The sequence below is a fragment of the Lynx rufus genome, unplaced genomic scaffold (assembly GCF_022079265.1).
Source record: "Lynx rufus isolate CCGP_SWC_20201006 ecotype Redwood Valley unplaced genomic scaffold, mLynRuf1.p SCAF_3, whole genome shotgun sequence".
Lineage (NCBI taxonomy): Eukaryota > Metazoa > Chordata > Mammalia > Carnivora > Felidae > Lynx > Lynx rufus.
The window spans coordinates 34,665,139-34,672,102 of NW_025814845.1; the positions used below are offsets into that span (position 1 = coordinate 34,665,139).

Genomic DNA, 6,964 nt, shown 5'->3' on the forward strand with positions numbered 1-6,964 from the left:
GTGCACATCATATTCCTTAAATTTGAAGTTCTTTAAACCAATAACGCACAGAGAGAGATGTTGTTTATTTATTCTAAGGACCTAGAAATGAGACAGCTTAATGATGGTGTTTAAACAATCACCAGCTAGTCAGTTTTAAATATGCTTCCTTCCACAGTGTTCTTTATTCTGTAAATTAAATGGTAAACATACTCAGTTTACCCATATTTATTAAGTAACTACCGTGTGCCACACATGGTGCTCTATACTACTTATATATGAAATAACTATGATGTAACAACACTCACTTAATGGAGTTTTTAGTCTCATTTGGAATAAAAATACTGAAAATTTCAGGTAAGTAATTATCCCATATTTTTAAAATCTCCATTTTTTATCTTAATGAATTTTCCTGCTGTATGCTATACATTTCTCCCTTTCTTTTACAGCCCTATTGAAGAATAATTGAAATATAATAAACTATAAAGTTTACAAATATGTTAAGTTTCAAAATGTGTATATACTGTGACACCATCACACAGTCAAGATAATGAACATATTGTCTATCCCCCAAAGTCTTCTCTTTTATCATCCCTCCTCTTATTTATTTCCAGCCTGCTCCCCAGCCCCAGGCACCTACTGATATTTCTCTCACTGTATTCTAGTTTATACTTCCAAGAACTTTATACAATTCTAGTATGCATTCTTTCTTGTATGGTTTCTTTCATTCAACGTAATTATTTTGAGACTTATCTATTTTATCACATGTATTAATAGTTCATTTGGTTTCATTGCTGTGTAGTATTGCAGTGTGTGGATTGCAGTTTGTTCATCCATTCATCTGTGGATGGCCATTTTTGTTGCTTCCAGCTTTTGATCATGATTATGAACAAAGTGTTCATGTGCACAATTCTTTGTGTGGATATATGACCTCATTTTCTTGGGTTAATAAGGAATGGCTGGTTCATATGATAGGTTTAGATACGCATTTTTAAGAAATTGTCAAACTTGCCTCGCCCAGTATTGTCTACTCTGTGCCTTTCCCCTTTGCCCATGTTCATCATTCCATGTGCCACCAGCGTGTTGGAGAAATTTATCTACAAAGTTGCTACATCAATCTGGCTTCCTAGGGGACGCAAGGCCCTGGACATCATGAGGAATGAGATGTTGGGCCTGATGTGCATGCAGGAGATGTACTCAGTCTTCAAACCACTGAAGGGTGCCCGCATCACTGCCTGCTTACACATGACCATGGAGATAGCGGTCCTCATTGAGACCCTTGTAGCTCTAGGTGCTGAGGTGCAGTCGCTTAGCTGCAACATCTTCTCTACCCAGTTACCATGCAGTGACTGCTGTTCTAACCTGGCATCCCAGTGTACTCCGGGAACGGTGACACAGACGAGGAGTACCTCTGGTGCATTGAGCAGATGCTATACTTCAAGGATGTACTTTCTCTCAACATGATTCTGGATGACAGAAGTGACCTCACCAACCTTATTCACATCCACAGCTCCTGTCAGGCATCCAAGGCATTTCTGAAGAGACCACAAGGGGGTCCACAATCAATACAAGATGACAGCCAATGGGATCTGGAAGGTGCCTGCAATCAATGTCAATGACTCTGTCACCAAGAACAAATTTGACAACCTATATGGCTGCCAGGAGTCTCTCATAACAGCTTCAAGCAGACTATAGACATGATGACTGCAGGCAAGGTGGCAGTGGTAGTTGGCTATGGCGATGTGGGCAAAGGCTGTGCCCAGGCCATGAGATATTTCTGGGCCTGTGTCATCATCATGGAGATTGATCCATTAATGCACTTCAGGCTGCCATGGAGAGTTTTGAGGTGACCACTATGGATGAGGCCTGTCAGGAGGGAAACATTTGTCATCACCAAGGGATGTATTGACATCATCCTCAGCTGACACTTTGAGCAGATGAAAGATGATTCCATCATGTCTGACATTAGACACTTTGATGTAGAGATTGACGTCAGGTGGCTGAATGAAAACACTGTGGAGAAAGTGAACATCAAACCCCAAGTGGACCGCTACTGGCTGAACAATGGGCTCTGTATCAGCCTTTTGGCCAAGGGCCAGCTGGTCAACCTGTGCTATGCAATGGGCCATCCCAGTTTTGTGATGAGCAACTCATTCACTAACCAGGTATTGGTGCAGATAGAGCTGTGGCCCCACCCAGACAAGTACTCTGTCAAGGTCCACTTCCTGCCCAAGAAGCTACATGAAGCAATGGCTGAAGCCCAGTGGGTAAGCTGAATGGGAAGCTGACCAAACTGAGTGAGAAGCAGGTCCAGTACCTGGCCATGTCCTATTAGGGCCCCTCTAAGCTTGATCATTACCGCCACTGAAAACCAGGCCTGTTGTTTGTGTTTTAGCTGCTGGCCTTGCTAAGGTCCCACCTCTCTTCTCCAAGAGCAATTGGCACCGACTTTGAGGCAGGTTTGCTAATGTCCCCTGTTGTCCCCCCTACCCCACTCCCAGGCTAGTCACTCAGTCTTTAGCCTCTGCTGCATCCCTCATACTGTTCCATGTGTAGCAGAAGGAATTGAGAAGCCACTCCTCAAACCCTGGTCATGGTATGGATACACAGGAGACACCCACAGGGAAACATGAGCTCAAGGGTTTTGAAATTGCTCACTCAGTCAGTCCTTACTTAGATTGGAGGTCAGCAGTGGTGGTCATAAAGCCCATGCAATTTACCATCTACACCCTCCCTTGGTCTATGGACTTTATACCTATGTTCTTAGTTTACTGATTCACTGTTTCTTCAGCACATGGCAGATGAGCATGAACTATAATCAAAGGCAGGGAGGAGTTATTGGGAGTTTGAATGCTTCTGAGAGCTTGGCTTAGTGCTGAACATTTTCTTGTTTAAGATATTTCTCAGAACAATGAGGTTAGTACTTTCCCTATGTTCCAAGGGTTAGAATATACTATTAAAGGACAACCAAAAAAGGACAAGGGAAGTGACAGCCAGAGTTTGAGAGGGTCCAGAGAATCATAAAAGCAGGCATAGATCTGCTACCATTTGTAACATGATGGTTCCTATTACTACCCTGAATTGAAAAGATTCATTTGGTTTATAATGTTTATAATGTTAAAAGAGAGCTGGAAGAGGCTGAATGGGTGGCTCAGTTGGTTGAGTGTCCGACTCTTGATTATGGCTCAGGTCACGATCCCAGGGTTGTAGGATCAAGCCCCATGTCAGGCTCTGTGCTGAGTGTGGAGTCTGCTTGAGATTCTTTCTCTCTCTCCCTCTGTCCCTCTCCCCTGCTTGTGCTCTCTCCATCTCTCTCTAAAAATAAAATAAAATAAAATAAAATAAAATAAAATAAAATAAAATAAAATAAAATAGGGCAGGAAGGTAAGTAAATAAAAATTTTGGTGCCAAAAGAAAGGAAAAAAACAAATTGCCAAACTTTTCTAGATTTGTTGATCATTTCCCATTTCTACTAGAAGCATATAAACGTTCTGGTTGCTCCATATTACTAACAAAACTTAGTATGGCTATTATTTTAAAATATTAGACATCTGAATGGTTTGAATGATATCTCATTGAGGTTTTAATTTGCATATACTTTATGACTAATGTTGTGGGCAGTTTTTTGTGTGCCTATTTCTACGTGTCCATCCATATATCTTTTTGTCTAATTCAAATATTTTTCCCAGTTTAAAAATTTTTGTTGTATGTTTACTTATTACTGAGGTTTGAAGATTCTTTACATTTTCTGGATATAAATCTTTTATCAACTATGTCATTTTCGAATAATTTCTTCTAGTCTTTGGTCTTTATTCTGTTAGTATCTTTCAAAGACAAGAAGTTATTCATTCTGATGATGACCAATTTATTATTATTTTTTTTCTATATGGAAAATGTTTGTATAATCCAGTATCAGAAATATTTTCTCTTATGTTTTCTTATGGAAGTGTTATCGTTTTAGTTTTTCCTGTTAGACCTATGTTCTATTAAATTTAATTTTTGTATATGGTATTAGCTGTAGATTGAAATAATAATTATTTTTAAAATGCAGATATGTGTCATCTATTGAGTGTTATCTTTTGTACATGTTGTGAGCTATAGATTGAAATAATTCTTCTTTTTTAACAAATAAATACATGCCATTTGCCTTTCCCCACAGAATTGTCTTTGCCTCTTTTCTGTACTCTATTCTTTTCTATTGAACTCTTGTCTATATTGAAACCAATACTATGCTGATTTGGCTATTGTAGCTTTATTATAATTGATGCCAGAGACATCAGTTAGTCCTTCAGTTTTTTAGGAATTAATTTTTATTAAGACTTTATTTTTTTAGAGCAGTTTTCAATTCACAGCAAAACTGAGAGGAAGGTACAGAGAGTTCCCATATACTCCAGCCCCCACACATCCACAGCAGAGTGGAATATCAACATTCCCTAGCAGAGTGTTCCTTTTGTTAAAACAATGAACCTACAGGGCACCTGGTCAGACTTCAGCTCAGGTCATGAACTCAGAGGTCTGTGAGTTCAGCCCCGCATCAGCCTCTGTGCTGACAGCTAAGAGCCTGGGGCCTGCTTCAGATTCTGTGTCTCCCTCTTTCTCTGTCCTTCCCCTGCTCACACTCTGTCTCTCAAAAATAAATAAACATTAAAAAAATTTTTAAAAAAACCTGATGAACCTACATTGATATGTCATAACCACCCAGTGTCTATATAGTTTACATTAGGATTCACTCTTGGTGTTGTACCTTCTATGTGTTTAAATACATATATAATGACATACATCCATCATTATGGTATCATATAGAGTATTTTCACTACCTTAAAAATACATGTTCAGCCTCTTCATCCTTCCCTGGACCCAACCCCTGGCAACCACTAATGATTTTACTCTCTCCAAAGTTTTGCCTTTTTCAAAATGATATTTGGTTAGACTCATATAGTACGTAGCCTTTTCATATTGGCTTCTTTCACTTAGCAATATGCTTTTAAGTTCCATCCACGTCTTTTCATGGCATAATAATTCTTCTTTTTAGTGCTAATATACTGTTCTATATTTATTTATCCATTTAGCTACCAAAGGACATCTTTGTTAGTTCCAAATTTGGCAATTTTAAATAAAGTTTCTATAAACATCCCCGTGCTGGTTTTTGAGTGGGTGTAAGTTTTGAACTTCCTTGGGTAAATACCAAAGAGTGCTATTACTGGATTGTATGGTATGAATTTGTTTAGTTTTGTAAGAAATCTCCATGCTGTCTTCTAAGGTGGCTATAGCATTTTGCATTCCTGTCGGCAATGAATGAGTGTTCCTATTGTTTCACGTCCTTGTCAGCATTTGGTGTTGTCAGTGCTCCAGACTTGAGCCATTCTAATAGGTGTGCACTGGCAACTCATTATTGTTTAAATTTGCATTTCTTACATGACATATGATCTGGAGCATCTTTTCATATGTTTATTTGCCATCTGTGTATCTTGTTTGTTGAAGTATCTGTGAAAGTTTTGGGCCCATGTTTAAATTGGATTGTTTTCTTACTGTTGAATTTGAAGAATTTTTGTATATTTTGGAGAATAGTCCTTTATTAAGTATGTCTTTTGCAAATATTTCTCCCAGTATGTCCAGCATGTGGCTTGATTCTCATTTTCTTGACATTGCTTTTTGTAGAGCAAAAGTGTTTAATTTTAGAGAAGTCCAGCTTATTATTTCTTTCATGAATTGTGCTTTTGGTGTTGTATCTAAAAAGTCATTGCCATGCCAAGGTCATCTAGGTTTTCTCCTATGTTATCTTCTAGGAGGTAATTTTTAAGTTTATTTATTTACTCATTCATTCATTCATTCATTCATTCATTTAGAGAGACAGCACACAGCAGGGGAGGGGCAGACAGAGGGAGAGAGAGAGAGAGAGAGAGAGAGAGAAAGAGAGAGAGAAAGAGAGAGAGAGAAAGAGAGAGAGAAAGAGAGAGAGAGAGAGAGAGAGAGAGAATCCCAAGCAGTCTCTCCACTGTCAGCACAGAGCCCCATGCAGGGCTCAAACTCACAAACAATGAGATCATGACCTGAGCTGAAATCCAAGAGTCAGATGCTTAACCCTTAACCAACTAAACCATCCAGGCACCCCTCTTCTAGGAGTCTTATAGTTTTTGTATTTTACATTCAGGTCTATGATCCATTTTGAGTTAAGTTTTGTGAAGGGTTTAAGGTCTGTATCTAGATTTTTTTTTTCATGTGAAAGTCTAATTGTTTCAGAACCATTTGTTAAAAAGACATATCTTTGCTTGATTATATTGTCTTTGCTCCTTTGTCAAAGACCAGTTGACTATGTTTATGTGGGTCTATTTCTGTGCTCTATATTTTGTTTCATTGATCTATTTGTCTATTCTTTTGCTAATGCTACACGATGTTGATTACTGGCACATTATAGTAGGCCATAAAGTCAGTAGTTTCAGTTTTACAAATCTGTTCTTAGGTTTTTCATAGATTCCCTTTATGAGGGTGAGAATAACCCTTTTTATTTATAGTCTACTAAATTTTTTTTTTAAGAAGGAATAGATGTTGCATTTTGTTAAATGCTTTTCTTGCATCTATTGAGATCATATGGTTTTTGTTTTTCATTCTGTTAATATGATGAATTACATTGATTGATTTTCAAATATTAAACCAGTCTTACAATCCTACAATGAACCCTATTTGATCATGATATATTATAATTTTTATATTTTGGGGGCTTAATTTGATAAAATGTGCTAATAATTTTTGCATTAATTTTTATAAGAATTATTGGACTGTAGTTTTCTTTTATTGCAATGTCTTTGTCTGGTTTTAGTATTACAGTAATGCTGGCTTCATAGGATGGATTATATAGTGTTTCTTCTTATGTTTTCTGAAAGAGATTCTGCAGAATTGGAATGACTTTTTCGTTAAATGTTTGGTAAATTGAGAAGCCATGTGAATATTGAGCATTGTGTGTGTGTGTGTGTGTGTGTGTGTGTGT

General features: G+C 37.7%; 1 pseudogene; it reads left to right on the forward strand.

Annotated features, from left to right (window-relative positions):
• The first annotated feature begins 1,116 nt into the window (after nucleotides 1-1,116).
• LOC124519915 (adenosylhomocysteinase-like) lies at nucleotides 1,117-2,347 on the forward strand (annotated as a pseudogene).
• The last annotated feature ends 4,617 nt before the right edge of the window (nucleotides 2,348-6,964 follow it).